Source organism: Diceros bicornis, chromosome 27 (genome assembly GCF_020826845.1).
Source record: "Diceros bicornis minor isolate mBicDic1 chromosome 27, mDicBic1.mat.cur, whole genome shotgun sequence".
Classification (NCBI taxonomy): domain Eukaryota; kingdom Metazoa; phylum Chordata; class Mammalia; order Perissodactyla; family Rhinocerotidae; genus Diceros; species Diceros bicornis.
Window position 1 is genome coordinate 5,692,875 of NC_080766.1, and position 17,868 is coordinate 5,710,742.

General features: G+C 37.2%; 1 long non-coding RNA gene across 2 annotated transcripts in view; it reads right to left on the bottom strand.

The window, feature by feature from the left end:
- Positions 1-17,868, bottom strand: part of LOC131423105 (uncharacterized) — a 55,693-nt gene that overhangs the window by 7,691 nt on the left and 30,134 nt on the right. Inside the window, exons 5-6 of one of the 2 annotated variants that reach the window (XR_009224232.1) lie at positions 17,020-17,143; positions 12,324-13,248 (exon numbers count right to left, since the gene is read on the bottom strand). The exons of the other annotated variant lie outside the window; for it this stretch is intronic. This is a non-coding gene — a long non-coding RNA (uncharacterized LOC131423105). Of the gene's footprint in view, positions 1-12,323; positions 13,249-17,019; positions 17,144-17,868 lie in introns of those variants that run through there. 2 annotated transcript variants of the gene reach the window in all.

Sequence of the window (17,868 nt, forward strand, 5' to 3'; positions counted from 1 at the left end):
CATTTTCCCTATCTATCCCCAACCAACTTTGTGATGCATATAATTTTATACAACTTGTTCATTATACTTATCTCAGTATGTTATAATGGATGAAATTTATGTCTCTCCAACACCATAAGCCTGGCACAGATTAAGTGCTTGATAATTAGTTGAAGAGTAAGTGTGTGGATGGACAGATCAGTAGACGGATGATGGGTGCCTGGTTGCATGAACGAATAGATGGATGAAAAAACAGATGAAGGTATAACTAGATGCATAGTTGGATGGGTGTAAGCAAGGCAGAATGGAACTCCCAGAGACAAAGGGACCTCATTTAATTTGAAGTAAGATCCAAGATTCTGCTCTCTAAATGAGAGGCAACGTGTAGAAGTATGCATGATAATCAAATATTTAATAATATAAGAAAAAAAGGTCAATATTGATACTGATTTTATACCCTGGAAAAATTTCTTTAAAAGAGGAAAAAAATTATTCTAATTATAGTCATTTATATGAACTGCTTACACTTGTATCTATCATTCAAGAAAAAATGATTATATGCATCATTAAATATGTGTCAGATTGTGTTTTCTATATTAGCATTAAAACAACATGATTGTGTCAGTACTTATAACTTCCATTGTGTTATCACTATATTTTATATTATATTACGTTATTATCATCTGTGAATATTACCCATGCCTCATATTATCCTAAATGGGGCGCCTGGGTTTCTAGAATTAGTAATTACCAATGACTAATCCAGAGACTTCAACATATCAGGAGCTGCATTTATCATACTTTCACTGTTACTCTGCACATGGCAGTGTTGAAATCTGCCCTAAAATACCTAGCAAAAGGGAATTTTCTAATGGCATTTCCTATACTTAAGGCAACAAAACAAAATAACTAAACTAAAAAACATAAAACCAAGCATAAAGAATTTAAGAGAGTGGCCAACACACCCTGCTGCTGACTAACACCTCTCACGCACCAGCTGAGGGGTCGAGCGCTGCAGGCACCCACCTAGCAGACATGGTCCTTACCTTCCGGGTGCTCACCGTCTCAAGGAGAATTTAGACCAAATAAGCTGCTTTAAACTCTAACCAGGAAACAAGATGGGCTAAAAATAAAATAAGTGAAAGAGCCCAGATTACAATTCAGTGTGATAGGAGCTCCAACAGGGACGAATGCAAATCCGTTTTAGGTGGCTTCACTGTGTAGTCCTAGAACGGCGGAATGGTAGAGCACGGGATTCATCCGAGGTCTTCTAGCCCTAGCCTCTTTTTTATGGCGTAGCAAACGAGGCCCAGAAACATTAGATGGCTTGAGGGCTTGGGCCAGTCACTTGGCCTATATAAGTTTCAGCTTATGTTGTTGTTTTTCCTACAGGCACGGGAAGAATGGGTAGGAATAAACTGGCATGTCATAAAGCTAAATCGTTAAGTCGTGTCTGAGAACGTTAACTGTAAGACCAAGGTAAAATATTATTGCAATATGATTAAGTTCCCTAACATTCTAGTTTCTACTAGAAAAAATTAATTCGATATGGAAGATGAACTCATTTTTTCATTAAAAAATGTGACATCAGTACCTACCACGTGCTGGACTGGCTGATATAACTGTGGAGATATGGTAGCTGACCGCTGCCTTTGTTTCTTGAGGCCTATTTCATTTTATGTGGTTTTTAATGCTTTTGATTTACATAAATATCATATTTTTAATTCATTCTTATGAGTTATAATTATTTGCCCACTGAAATTATTCTTATAAGAAATGTTGCTTATTAATAACTCAGAGAAATTCAAATTGTATTTTAAAATAGATGTTTGGGTATTTGAAGGCCTGATTTAGCAGTTATTTCTGAGGCAAAACATTTGTTTACTGTGTATGTTTTCCCTTCCTGAGAAACACTGTCAACCCTTTACAAGGGAACTATTTCCCTTTTTGTTGCAAAATGGTGACAAGATTTTGCTGTGAAAAACAAAACATGGAATATGTATACTTAATGTGCTGCAGGAAGTAAGTGCTGATGTTAAATTTTCTATGACAGAATACTTTTATCTTCTATGTCCCTCTTTTAGCCTCATGAATTTTTCATTTCTCAAAATTAGTATAAATAACACAAGTAAGCATTGCCCTCTGACAATGCTAGCCAAGCCAAATAATGTATTATGAAAACCAAAGTAACAACAAAAGACCCTGAATAGCAAAAGCAATCCTGAGGAAGAAGAACAAAGCTGGAGGCATAACACTCCCTGATTTCAAAATATATTACAAAGCTATAGTAATCAAAACAGCATGGTGCTGGCAGGAAAACGGACACACAGATCAATGGAACAGAATCGAGAGCCCAGAAATAAACCCACACATCTATGGACAGCTAATTTTCAACAAAGGAGCCAAGAATATACAATGGAGAAAGGAAAGTCTTTTCAAAAAATAGTGTTGGGAAAACTGGACAGCCACATACAAAAAAATGAAAGTAGACTATTATCTTACACCATACACAAAAGTTAACTCAAAATGTATTAAAGACTTGAATGTAAGACCTGAAACCATAAAACTTCCAGAGAAAATATGGGCAGTACACTCTTTGACATTGGTCTTAGCAATATCTTTTTGAATATCGTGGGCAAGGGAAACCAAAGAAAAAATAAACAAATGGGACTACATCAGACTAAAAAGCTTCTGCACAGCAAAAGAAACCATCAACAAAACAAAAAGATAACCTAACAATTGAAAGGAGACTTTTGCAAACCGTATATCTGGTAAGCGGTTAATATCCAAAATACATATACAACTCAACAACAAAAAAATGAACAACTCGATCAGAAAATGGGGAGAGGATCTGAACAGACATTTTTCCAAAGAAAATATGCAGATGGCCAACAGGCACATGAAAAGATGTTCAACATCACTGATTATCGGGGAAATGCAAATCAAAACTACAATGTGGTATTACCTCACACGCATCAAAACATCTGTTATTAAAAAGACAGGAAATAACAAGTATTGGAAAGGATGTGGAGAAAAAGGAACCCTCGTACACTGCTAGTGAGAATGTATATTGGTGCAGCCACTGTGGAAAACAGTATGGAGATTCCCAAAAAATTTAAAATAGAAATATCGGATGATCCAGCTATTCCACTTCTGGGTATTTATCCAAAGATCACAGAAACACTAATTCAAAGAGCTCTATGCACCACCATGTTCATTGCAGCATTATTCACGATAGCCAAGGCTTGGAGGCAACCTAAGTGCCCATCAACGGATGAATGGATTAAAAAGATGTGATATGTCTACATATACGATAGAATACTACTCAGCAATAAAAAAAGACAAAATCTTGCCATTTGCGACAACATGGATGGACCTTGAGGGTATTACGCTAAGTGAAATGTCAGATGGAGAATGTCGAATACTGTATGATCTCATTCATAAATAGAAGATAAAAGCAACAACAGCAAACACATAGATGCAGAGATTAGATTGGTGGTTACCAGAGCAGAAGGGGGCGAGGGAAGGTGAAAGGGGTAAAGGGGCACATGTGTATGGTGACAGAAGAAAACTAGACTTTTGGTGGTGAACACGATGCAATCTATACAGAAGCTGAAATATAATGATGTACACCAGAAATTTATATAATGCTATAAAACAATGTGACCTAAGGAAAGAAGGAGAGAAGGTGGGAAGGCAGGAAGTCAGGAAAGAAAGAAAGAGAAATGAAAGAAGGAAGGAAGGAAGGAAGGAAAGAAGGAAGGGGAAAGTAAGAAAAGTTTATATTCTCAGTCTCAGACACAATGGAGAAAATGCACTATGTATTTTTTTGTTATTGGGGTAACATTGGTTGATAACATTATGTAAATTTCAGGTGTACATCATTACATTTCATTTTCTGTGTAGACTACATCATGTTCACCACCCAAAGACTAATTACCATCCATCACCGTGCACATGTGCACCTTTACCCCTTTCATTCTCCCCCTGCCCCCTTCCCTTCTGGTAACAACCAATCTAGTCTCTATGTCTATGTGTTTGTTTGTTATAATTGCTGTAGTCTTTATCTTCCTGAAAAGGTGCTCAACATCACTAATCATCATGGAAATGCAAATAAAAACCACAATGAGATATCATCTCACACCTGTCAGAATGGCTGTTATCAAAAAAAGCAACAAATAGCAAGTGTTGGTGAGGATGCGGAGAAAAGGGATCCCTCATAATTCGTTGGTGGGAAGGTAAACTGGTGCAACCAGTATGAAAAACACTATGGAGTTTCCTCAAAAAATTAAAAATAGAACCACCATACTAGTGGTAGTTCCACAGAACCGTAGAAGTGGATTCAGCAATACCACTTCTGAGTATTTATCTAAAGAAAATGAAAACACTAATTCAAAAATATATATGCACCCCTATGTTCATTGCAGCGCTATTTACAATAGCCAAGACATGGAAGCAACCCAAGTGTCCATCTGTAGATGGAAGGATAAAGAAGATGTGGTATATATAATGTAATGGAATACTAGTCAGCCATAAAAAAGAATGAAATCTTCCCATTTGCACCAACATGGATGGATCTAGAGGGTATCTTGCTAAGTGAAATAATTCAGACGGAGAAAGAAGAATATTGTATGATTTCACTTATATGTGGAGTCTAAACAAAAACAAAACAAATGAGCAAACAAAACAAAACAGAAACAGGCTCATAGATACAGAGAACAAACTGGTGGTCGCCAGAGGGAGGGGGTGGAGGGAAGGTGAAACAGATGAAGGGGATAAGAGGTACAAACTTCCAGTCATAAAATAAATGTCATGAGGATATAATGTACAGCATAGGGAATACAGTCAATAATATTGTAATAACTCTGTATGATAACAGATGGTTATTACTCTTATCAGGGTGATCATTTTGTAAAGTAAATAAATGTCATATCACTATGTTGTACACCTGAAAGTAGCGCAATGTTGTGTGTCAACTGTACTTCAATACAAAGAAAAAAGCAAAAAACAGATGGCAGGATGGATTTGGCCTGCAGGTCATAGTTTGCAGATCCCTGGTCTAAGCCATTGTTTTCTCATCCATTCATTCTTTCATTCGTCACTGTTCAATGATATGTGCTTATCACTGTACTTGGCATTAGGGATCAAAGACATGTTTTCATTTTTCAAGGAACCCAGATTCTCATGGAGGGGGCACACTTAAATGATTATTACCCAACAGAATAAATGCACATTGTAGTGTGCATCAAGTGATACAGTAGTGTAGGGAGAGGTGCAATCGGAGGAATGAGGAGGAGGATGATTACAGTGTGTATCAGTTACTATTACTGTCATCAAAAGCAACAGTAATAGCTAATAAGAGGGTTCAATATGAAAATCAAAATTACTTTGTAAAGGCTAAAGATCTATACAGATGTTAGTAACTATTACTGTCTAGCAATTTTCTCCAGAAATTCAAGAATTATTGAACGTTGGTTCTCTACAAATATAAAAGGAAAACCTGTAAAACAACACTGGCATAACACTATTTGTTATGGTGTATACATACACACACACACATACACACACACACGACATCTTACTATTCTAATGTAGAAATTCAATCACATATCACATGTAGTTTACTGATTAGAGGAATTCCAATTTCAGTTTTACATTCAAATGTATCATCTCTGTCCCAGAAATACAACCATTGAAATAAATTAGGAATGTGATTATCAGCTAATTTGCAACAGTTAGGATACTCATCCTACTAAGTAGTTTTTTGCCAAATGTAAAACAAAATATCCTCCTGAGGTAAGCAGCCAATCTACATATTTTTTGAAGGTAAAACAAAATAATTTTCCTTTAAAGTTAATCAGAATTTCACATGTAAGCCAATTCCTAAGCTACTTATTTAAAATACAAGTGATGCTTTTTTCAGAGTCAAAAGCTAAGAATGTGTTCAAGTCCAAGGTGTATGAATATATAAAGAGGATTTCTTTCAAGTGATTTAGAGGGTGTGGGGGTCATCTGGTTGCTTGTTGAAATACCGTTTCCCTGATCCGGCTGAGAGGTTCTGATCCAGTAGGTCAGGAATGAGGCCAAGAAATTCGCATTTTTTTTTTAAACAAGTAGATTAGGTTATTTTGATACAGCATGCTCAAGGGCAACACTTGGGAAATGGCTTTAAGAGGAAAACAGTTAAGGCTTTTATTTTTCCCTAGTTCTAGTTTGAGAGCATTCCAGACACCCTAAGGGAGGCAGAAGCCCATTGGCTCTATCTGCCTGTGTTTAAAGACAACTCTCAAAGGAAGCAGAGTCCACCAGTGGAAACGAGGGCAACACTCTCGGCAGTTCAGGGCCAGAATAAAGAACAGTGCAGACAAAGACAAGCTGAGTGTTACCCTTTGCAGCTTAAAAGTCTAAACAAGATGCAAAAACCTCTCATATTTGGCCTTTCCTTGACGGCTGAAGAAAAGGTGCTGTTGATTCAGACACTCACATCCTAAAGAAGAAACTTCAGGTAAGAAAATGGTGATTTCAAGATACTTAAACCCTGTTACACCAGTTTGAAGACAAAAACAAATAAAATAAAACCTCACAATTATTTTCTCTATTCATCCACTACCCAGAGGACTTTTTGTTCTGGGACTCTTGACAAAAGTTTCAAATATCTCAAATATAACTTTCAAACACCATTATTTTGCTAGCATGTCCCATGTGACACTCTGGGGCAATATGATGATGGTGCAGCTTGATTTCTGAAAGAGACAAAGGTTTTTGCCTTGATTATGAATTCAATTGCAGAATATGCAGTAGGATGATCATTTCTTACAAGAAAGAGTATTTCTGTGTGTGTGTGTATGCAGATTTACGTATATATTATACATACTATACATAGACATTATATATTATTAATAGTTTCTGCTATCACATTAATTTCATGAAGGAAGCACTTTTATAAATTCACTTTGCCTTTAACAGTGTTTTTAAGACTCGTGCAAGACATGGCTTCTAGCTTCAGTTTATTCAGTGTGTGTTTTCTTCTAGCCTCCATGCAGTGTTGTTACCCCCCAACGTGGGGCTTTCTGCTCACCTCAAGACATGCCAATAGTCAAGAGGCAAGGTGCTAGGAGAAAAAGGACTTTTTTATTACAGCTTGCTAGCAAGAGGGAAGATGGCTGACTCATGTCTAAAAGAACCGTCTTAAGGGGGCATGAAATCTTACAGCAGTTATATAGGCCATTGGGTTATTGGGGAGGGCGTTAGGAATGTTGACCTTCTGGTGTTACAGACTGGGAGTGCCATACCAGATCTTTCAGTCTTCATTGATGATGGCTATTAGCATAGATTCTCTGTTTGGGAGTCATCACATTCCTAAGGAACTCAAAAAAACAAAGTTATCGTCTTATCGCAGCTGGGAGGTACGTGCACAAGAAGGGGTCGTCAAATCTACAGAGCAGTTAGATCTCCTGGAGGGTGCGTGTCCAGCTGGGTTAGTTTGTCAGAGGTCACTCAAGGTTAAAATAGAGTTTTTCTTTTCTACAACATGGCTTCCCTCACGTCAACCTCGTCTTGAGCTGGTGTCAGTGTCACAGTGTAAGGTTAGGAGCACAGGCCCTTGGCATTGAGAGCTTGCCAGCCTTCCCACCTGTGTGACCTTGGACAAGCCACTTCACCTCCCTAATTCTCAGTTTCTTTGTAGGGATGACAATGGTACCTATCATACCATTAGCAATAACAACGGTGCATGGGGAGGATTTTAGTACCTATTCACGTGGTTGTGAAGATCACAATAATCCATTAAGTATAATTTGCAAAACATTAATAAAAGTAAATGACTCATACAAATATAAAATAAACACATGTCAAAGATTTTATTAAACTCATTAATTAATAAATAAACCAATCAGATGACAAGGCTGATTCAGAGCATTTTGAGGATTTGGGTATTTATAGGCATTTTGAAACACTATTAGTAAAGATTTCTAGGTAAAATTCAAAACTGATTAACATCCTATGAGATAACAATTGAGTTTATTTTTCTCATGGATAGAAATTATTTCTATCTGTGTTAGAAAAATTTACAAGTTAACATGTAATTTGATTAAGTCTGGACTTTTCATCAACAGCCAACAGTGAATTTAACAAAGCACATTCTCTAGATTATTAAATAATTTGGAGTGGGCCTGTTAGATATTAAAAGCATGCCCCTTTGCCTTGTTTACACGTCTTAACTTTTCTTAATACCTTTCAACATACAAGGAAGCTATAAAAGTTAGTTACTAATATTTTTATCACTGTTATGTAGTTTGTAGCCCAAAATGTGTTGTTCACCTCAGTTTATCACTTTACTGTATCATAATGCTTGTCCATTGTATTGGCAAATTCCTCTCCCATGTATAAGAAGATATAGAGAGTTATTTAGGCTATACCGAGGTCATGCACTGCTCTTACCACTCGCAGGAACCAGAAGGATAACTATGGATTTACAGCATATATTGTTTGAGTGATTGATTTTTTATTCATCAACTGTTGATTGAATGTCAGACTCTAAAGATACTGCACTGAATAGGACATAGTTCCTTCTTTCATGGAACGGTATCTAATAGTTATTTATATGTAATATTTATCGAAAACTCATTTCTACTTCAAATATCAATACACGTGCCATAAGCATTGATTAGAAGAACCACCCACGGCAAAGCATTTTTGTTAAGTGATATCAATTTTTACCCAGGAACTTCTTTACACAACCTAACTTATCTAGAGCAAGTCCATCAGAGTCCCCTAAATCAAGGTATAGGTGGCAATTAATGTCAGCGCTCTCGGTGGGAGCTTTCCAGTTCTGCACATTCATTTTTTAAACATCCGAAATATTTTTCTGTATTTTAAAGTAACCAACAGTCAGTGAGATGTCACTAAATACACATTAAACAGATCTTCTCAAATCTATTTTGCTGCCATTAATTTCAAGATATTTATTTTTTCAATAAAGGATTTTTTCCATAAAGTGAACAAGACAAATCATGAGAAATTAATATCTTTATGATGATAAACAAAATCATAATAAAATGAGCTAATGAATAATAAAATTGTATCGTTATAATACTTATCATTTATGTTATGACCAAAAATATTCCTGTTTTTCTGAAAATATGTCTATGTGCATATGCTGATGGTCTCATCAATATTCTTCATACACTTCAGTAAGTACATACACATTGGTATTTTTCATTATTGAAAAACACACAGGCATAGAGGAATTTACACCATGAATGGATTTTACTTACTGCCCTGGTTCTGAGGAAAGCTGTTTTAACTTTTCTCCCAAAATGGTACATACAAAGACATGTACAGTTTTATACATAATTTCAAAGGGCTCACAGATCCTCTAGGATTGTTCTCTAGTCACAAATATACTGCAGAAAACTTGTGTCTACACTAAACATTTAAATGCCTAGGAAGAATTTGTTTTTTTTAATGCTCTGCCAAATTATTTTCAAAATAAAAAATTCATTTCCAAATCAAATATTAGGACTCAATTTATTTTGTAAATAAGAGTAAAGGTTAAGTTTGCTTGAATTAGGGGAATACAACTGTATATGTCATACTAAAGACTATTTTTGAGTTAAAAATTTTAAACAAGGAATAGTGGTTAGTCATTTCATTGAGTTCATTTCATTTACACTTTTATTGCAAATATTAATTATTGGTTTTAACTGAGGATATCAGTAATTTACAAAGTATTTACAAATTATGCACACCTTTGATTAAATAGCAAAATCTCCATCATTATTTTTACAAGCAATTTATTTAATTAATTAATTAATTTATTTATTTTTGTGAGGAAGATCAGCCCCGAGCTAACATCCATGCCAGTCCTCCTCTTTTTTTTGCTGAGGACGACTGGCCCTGGGCTAACAACCATGCCCATCTTCCTCCACTTTATATAGGACGCCGCCACAGCATGGCTTGCCAAGCGGTGCATCGGTGCGCGCCGGGGATCCGAATCTGTGAACCCCGGGCTGCCGCAGCGGAGCACATGCACTTAACCGCTTGCGCCACCGGGCGGGCCCCATTTTTACAAACAATTTAAATAAATGATTCTCTTTCCAAAGGAGGACCTATATATTATCTCCATGAGAATAATGGTGTGTCTTGCACGAGTGGTTGGTTTCTCTGAAGCAGTTACGCGCTCGGTCACTAGAAGGCAGGTGTGCAAACCCAGATGCAGCACTTCTCAGTCCACTCACGCCAGTGGAAGGGCAGATGGAATCCAGAGATCCCTCAGGAATCGGGACAACACAGGAGAGGGATTGTGAGGGTGGCCGTGTGCGTGCCGTCTCATGAATGCCACACTGTGGAGGATTTGGATTTTCACTTATTAAGAAAGATGACAATTTCTTTAGGCACATCTAACATATCACTTATGCTTCATTTGACAATTTCTGTGCTGGATTTCAGATTCTGCGTATTACATACATATAGACTGTTACTTATCCTCAAATGATAATAAATGAAAATGAATATCCTTTTAGAAATTAGTGGATAATTCTCATGAAATCACCCAGCCAAAATATCAGAATTTGGAGACAAAAATGAACTTTGTTTTTGCAATCGGCAGAAGGAGGTGTTGGCGAGGCTGTAAAGGAAGCCGTCTGCGGTTGCTGCTGGGTCTGCCGTATTGTACCGTCTGGTTGCGTGGCGAGTCTTTTCAAAGGGAGAGGCAGAACCACAGAGAGCGTCAGGACAGAGCTTACTGACTACTTGTTATGTTGTTGCGTGCTGACTTGACACCAATAAAAAGCATTACTTTTCCACCTTTGAAATAGTATCCCCTCTGTAAATGGTTTTCTGTTGATGACAGCACTTGAAAAATCCAGAAGGGAAAAAGAGAAAGTGTTTTTTGTTGTTGTTGTTGCTTGGAAAAGAATGGATTTGATGAAGTTTGGAATAGCTATCTGCACTGCTTGATCCAGACAGTTGAATTAAAGTATTAATATTTTCACAGGACAAGAGATGATCCTTTCTAGAAAAACTACATGCTCAAAATGTTTTGTATTTAGTTCTTAGAATGTCTATTTTTATAATAAAACCAAAATGAAGAATTATTTAATTTACCATTTTCAAGGGGTAGATATGAATTTTGTGGTTGATTCAAGTCCTTTGGTCTCTGATTTTGCTTTTTCTGCTATTCTCTACCTAGTGTCTAGTTTACTGCTGATCAGCCCCTCCTCCACGTTGAGGTGTCAAAAAAAGGAGAAAGAATCCACACAAATTAATTCTCAGCTCAAAGCAATGTTAAGACGCTCATTGGGAACAAAGGTTTAATATACTCTTTAAAGTAAAATTTCAGATTATCTGTAGATGTGAATTTTCCATTTCCCATTGTTACAGATAATTAAGAGTTGTATTTATACTTAAACTGAATTTGTTATAAAACTTCTTTTAAAGTAATGAAAAGAGCCTGAAAACATTCTTATCTTTCCCTAGGCATGAGACTAATATTTTTAATGCTTAACTAATTGAACTTGAATGACACTCCCAGCTCATGTTATGTCAGAAAGTACAAGTTCCCCACTTTGTCAGTTATTTTACAAAGTAGGTTTTCGAAAATTCTCATGCACAAACTAAAGAATGTAGAGATATATGATAACCTACCAGATTTCTGAAGGAATGGACAGGATTTATAAAAGGATCTTAAAGTAACATAAATAATATAAAACACATCACACATAAGGGAAGGGACAGTGCAGTTACCCTCCCCATTCCCAGATGGCATTACAGACATCTTCACACCTTCTGGTCCAGATCTACATAGAGTAGACTTAGTGGCTAGACGTTTAAATGCTCGCCTCTCTCTGACCTTGACCTCGGTGATGGAGAGCCTGTGCAGGGGACCACAGAAGCTCACTAAGTTATGTTAGGAGAAGGATACAGATCCCGGGCACTTGTGGGCCCTTTTGGCCGGGTTGTACTGAGGCTGAAGATGGTATAACAACTGGAAGCCAGCTTTTCCTGTATCTCCTCATCCTTTCCCAAGTAAGAAGTTTCTCTTACCGTAGTGATGTATTTTTTGACACCAACTTGCAATATGAAAGAACTTTGAAGGTAAAGGTGAGTGTTTATTTTGAAGATTGTTGAAATTAGGCTTCATTACTTTCCAATTTATTTATTTAATAAACGGGCTAAAACATGATTAATTTTTCTTAGTTTTTTTTTTTTTTTTAACAGGGCTTTGAAATTTCTCAACTTTGAAATTTCAATTGCAGAATGTTATTTTCATGCAAATGAGAGAAGCACACACACCCAGAGTATTCATGTAGGTTTTTAAATCTTGGTGTTCAGAATTATATGAAAATAGTGTTTGCATAAAAATTATATTAGTTTATGACATAGAATACACAATTGTAGCATATTTTGACCAAAAAAATCTAGGAAAAGAAAACTTTTTAAGTAGGTAAGGGCAATAGAAATAAAGATAATAATACCTCTCATTATCCATTAATTATTTATGGACCTTCAAACACATTCTAGGTGCTGTGGTACCGTCATCCATTCAAGGAATTTACATGATAGTGGTAAGATGAACAGTACACAGTACCAATATGACAAGAGACGTGTCAAAGTGCAGCGGAAATGCTAAGCTGGGAAAAACTGAAGTCTTGAGATGAGGCGAAGGTTGACAAAGCTTTACAGAGAAATTTATCAGAGAATATTAGGCGTTTATTGAACATACAAGCAGAGAAAGGCAATCTAATTGGAGAGACTAGCCATGTAGGGCACAGAGGCGTGAAACACCATGAACTGGATGAGGAAGCCAAGCAGCTAAAAAGAAGGAGTGTCAGAGCTGAGTTTGTAAAAATACACAAGGGAAGAAAAGAGAAGGCTAAGAAATCTGTATTTTTGTTTGTAACCTAGGGGGGAGTTATTGATATATATTAAAGCAAGAAAACAGCATGAAAAGAGATAGTTTCCAGCTATTCTGCAATGAGGATTTGCAAAAGCATGGAAATAAACAGGTTCCCTGAGACAGAACAGAGTCTCGTTCAGGTTCCCTTATCCTGGTTGAGAAATAAGAAAATCCTTGCTACCCAAAAGAGATCAGTCCAGGGATTGGCCCAGTGGCATAGTAGTTACATTCGTGCTCCACTTTGGTGACCCAGGGTTCTCAGGTTCAGATCCCAGGCATGGACGTATGCACCACTTATCAAGCCATGCTATGGCAGGCGTCCCACATATAAAGTAGAGGAAGATGACCATGGCTGTTAGCTCAGTGATAATCTTCCTCACCAAAAAAAAAAAAAAAAAAAAGAGAGAGAGAGAATGAGATCAGTCCAAGAGGGCTAAGAAAGCTTGTGGGGTTTCTCCAGGTGTGTTCTGGGTAACATATGATGGTGACTATAAGGGGTAGGAGAATTCAAGAAGAGAACTAATGTCTGGTGAGCATCCAACACATGTCAGGAAATACCTTTTAGTACACATGATCTTATTTAGTTTTCACAACAACCCTATAAGGTGTGAGTTATTACCTCAAAGTCAAATATGGTTGAATTAAGTTTCAGAGAGGTGAACTTGCCCAGGATGATACTGGTAAAGGCAGAGACAGGATCTGAAACCCTCCCTGTCTGGTATCACAACTTACACTCTTTTTGTAGACTCTCCTACCTCAAGTAGCATCTCTGTGGTTGAGTGTTTAGTAACAAGATGACCAACCATTCCCAAATTCTACCGCCTTTCAAGGAGAAGTCTTTGGGACATGATTCTGAGCTGCCCCTCTCTGGTTTTATGGGGAAGGGGTAGTGCAGTCAGAAGGCAGCCAATACACCTTTGTGAGGCTAGGATGGGTTCATCTCTCAAGGAGGTCACAGTGCTGGAGAAAAGGGAATAGATGCCGGAGATGTTCTGGATGCAGAACTGAGAGGATACGGGGACCCATTTGATATATGAAATGAAGGGGAGACGGGCATTCAGGAATGACTCTTCGGGCTTGGGAGACTGGATAAAAGAAGATACCATCAACAACATATAGAATACGGGCAGAGGTACAAGCTCCATGATTAGGGGATTGAATTTGGCCTGAAAACAATGAGACATACATTAGTAATTATTCAAATAAATTCAGGAGAGAGAAACCAGAGATTTTACAACAGCATATTTCATACATTTCCTGTTAATTAATTTACTGCAGGCCCTGGCAAATTAACACTATAGTGGACTATAAAATTCATTATCAGTCACGTCAAGACAACTCTGAGGATTATTATTTAGGATCATTTAAATATATCAATTAGAACTTTAAGACACTGTTTTTCTTGTGAGAGATACGCAAATCACACTGGAAAGTTAATTTATTATGGCTAGTGTCTGAAAAGTTGTTAGGGCAAATAAGACATGAAGAGAAGGAAAACAGATTTATTACCACGACATATTTTTATGTGCTTTGGCTACTGCACAATTTGAAATGATTTGGCATAGTAATGCTTCTTATGATCACTATCATCAAGTCTGAACATCATTTTTAACTATGAGAGGAAAGAAAAAATATGTTCCTAAGTATAGAAATTCAGGAGATAGGGCAAGATGGTTGGAGAGATGGATAGTTCAAACAAAATAAAACGACTTTCCCTTGCCTTGTTTTTTGAGAGCTTTCATTCTTATAGAATTATCTTGAGTTGAAAACACATAGAATTATTTCATTGAACCAATATGACATTTTTGGCTCTCTGTATTCAAAAGAAATGCAAAGAATGTATTTCATAAGCAAAGAATATGTTTACAAAAGCACACCTTGCACACTTATGGTCATGTGCAGCTGTCAATCTGACTCCCAGCAATCCCAAACCTGTTTCTGCTGAGGGATTCATACTATGGCTATGAACTCAATCATTCATGAGTATTACTGAGTGTCCACAATGTGCCAGGCAGCATTCTAGGTATGGTCCTGAGAATAAAAATGGAAAAGTTCTTCCCTAACAGGGGAGAGAGACAATAAATAGATACACAGATAAGCATAAATATAATTTCCAGGGTGGCTTTGTGCTATGAAGAGTGATAAGGAAAAAGGCCTGTTTTACATAGATTAGCCTGAAATAGTGGCCAGGATCCAATCATGCAGCATTTTACAGGCTTGATAAGGGATATATGTTAGAGCAGAACCAGTAGAACCTGCTGATGGCTTGGATGGGTGTGAGAGGGAAAAAGAGGGGTCTAGAAGGACACCCATATTTTTGGCCTAAGCAACTAGGAATTTAGTGGTATTATAAGAAAAATAGGGGAGATGTGGGGAGGAACAAGTGTAGACAGAATACGGAGAAGTTGATTTGGGAAATGTTTATTTTGAGATGTAGATCAGACACGCAAAGGAAGATGTGGCAGAGCCAGCTGATGTATAAGTCTAGGGGTCACGGGAATTCAGGTGGAGCTAAAAATCTGGAGAACTTCTGCACATGTACTTTTTTTAAGCTATGGGAACAGTTGAGACAACCCGAATGTGGATAGAGAAGGGAAGATGGCTGAAGAGAGGCTCCTGGAGCATCCCGACATCTAGAGGTCCTGACGAGGAGGATGAGCCGCAGAGTAGACTTGCGCACCAGCAGGAGGGTCTTCAATCAGAGCACCTCTGCTCTCCACATTACTTCTCTCTAACTCAAACTGGCAACCCACTACAGTCTATCAACTGCGGATATTCTCTATCATAAGCGAGAACCAATGCACTGGGGAAATAAAAACGCTTTGAAAGGAATACTAGGGAGAATTGGGACCACTGGGATTTCTAAATGTAATAAATAGAATTACAAATTAACATAAAGTAAAAAGGACATACGTGTACGGTGACAGATGGCAATTAGTCTTTGGATAGTGAACATGATGTAATCTACACAGAAATGGAAATATAATGATGTACACCTGAAATTTATATAATGTTATAAAACAATGTTACCTCAATTAAAAAAATTTTTTCACAGACAGTAATATTTTGGCAATCCATTTAACAAAAATTAGTTCATTTATTAAACAGATACTGTTAGCTTTGTAGCTTACATGATATAGTATACATTCTGTCTCAAAAATATTAAAATCCACATGTGTGGCAAGGCAATTATATTATGGTCAAATACAACCATACTCTTCTAAATAATAATGTCCATTTCTATAAAACTTGAAATTTTATAAAACATTCTTTGATTAACTCAGGCAACTGTATAAGGCTTGGAAGGTACTATTATCATCATTTTGCTAATAAGTACTCTGGGATTCAGAGGTTAATTGATTGGAATAACGTCATCCAGCTAGGAGCTGGGAGATATGTGACCCGAACGAGGATCTTATGACTCCTAATCCAATGCTTTTCCCACATCACCATTTATTATGCAGTTCAATTTCTTATTTGCCCTCAGCATCAGAGGCCTGTGTGTGGGTTGTGCAGGTCGTGCATTGCATGGGTAAACTATGAGTGGTCCCCTCACGCTGGGAAGTAAGCAGCCTGAGCAACACCAGCAGTGGCTGTGATTAAAATAATACCTTACTTTGGCTATTACTTCAAATAGTCTGAAACATGGAGAGAGAAGAGCTAAAACCAATTTGTCATTCCATCAAGGACAATTATCATCCTTTCAAACAATAAAAAAGAAAAACTGGATTTTCCAAATGATGATGACTATTACTAAGATTCTTTGTTAAATCTAAAATTCTGCAGGTTTTCTTTCTAATATAGTATTTTATGTCTATTTTTCATTTTCTAGAAGCATTTCTTTTAATTCACTTTATCCTTAATTCACGTTCACTCACTCAAATGTTCCCTAAGCAACATTCTAAGTTTCTACCCTCTCTTCTTCCAGCAGGTTCTTGGGCCTGTCCTTCCTTCCACCTTTAAACACTACTGGCCGTTAGTGAACCAATTAATCAATGGCGGTGGCCTTTCAGTACCCATACTGACTTTCATCCCCTCAGTGTCACTTCTGCTCTTAGTTCCTGATTTACCACACTGTTTTTTCATTTTATTCCTAATTCTCAATTTATTTTTCTTTATCATTTAAATCTGAGAATGCTCACCATATTATGATAGACTGAATGACTGGTTTTTATCACCTCTCCCACTCCTCACGCTCCTGCTCTTGTGAGAAGTCAGTGAAAGTCTCACAGTCCAATAATCTCTCTCTCTCTTCATAGCCTCTCCCTAAAAATAAAAAGAATGAAACAAATTATTTCTTTTCTTTTCCTTTTTCTTTTTTTTTATTGCTCTAACATTGGTTTATAACATCGTATAAATTTCAGGTGTACATCATTATAGTTCTATTTCTGCATAGATTACATCATGTTCACCACTCAAAGACTAATTACAATCCATCCCCACACACAGATGCCTAATCATCCCTTTCACCCTCCTCCCTCCCCTCCTCCCATCTGGTAACCACCAATCCAATCGCTGTCTCTATATGTTTGTTGTTTTTATCTTCTACTTATGAGTGAGATCATATGGTATTTGACCTTCTCCTTCTGACTTATTTTGCTTAGCATAATACCCTCAATGTCCATCCATGTTGTCACAAATGGCTGGATTTCATCGTTTCTTATGGCTGAGTAGTATTCCATTGTGTATATATACCACATCTTCTTTGTCCATTTGTCCCTTGATGGGCACCTAGGTTGCTTCCAAGTCTTGGCTATTGTGAATAATGCTGCAGCGAACACAGGGGTGCATGTATCTTTACACGTGCGTGTCTTCATGTTCTTTGGATAAACACCCAGCAGTGGAATAGATGGATTGTATGGTAGTTCTGTTCTTAATTTTTTGAGGAATCTCCATACTGTTTTCCATAGAGGCTGCACCAGTTTGCACTCCCACCAGCAGTGTATGAGAGTTCCCGTCTCTCCACATCCTCTCCAACTTGTTGTTTCCTG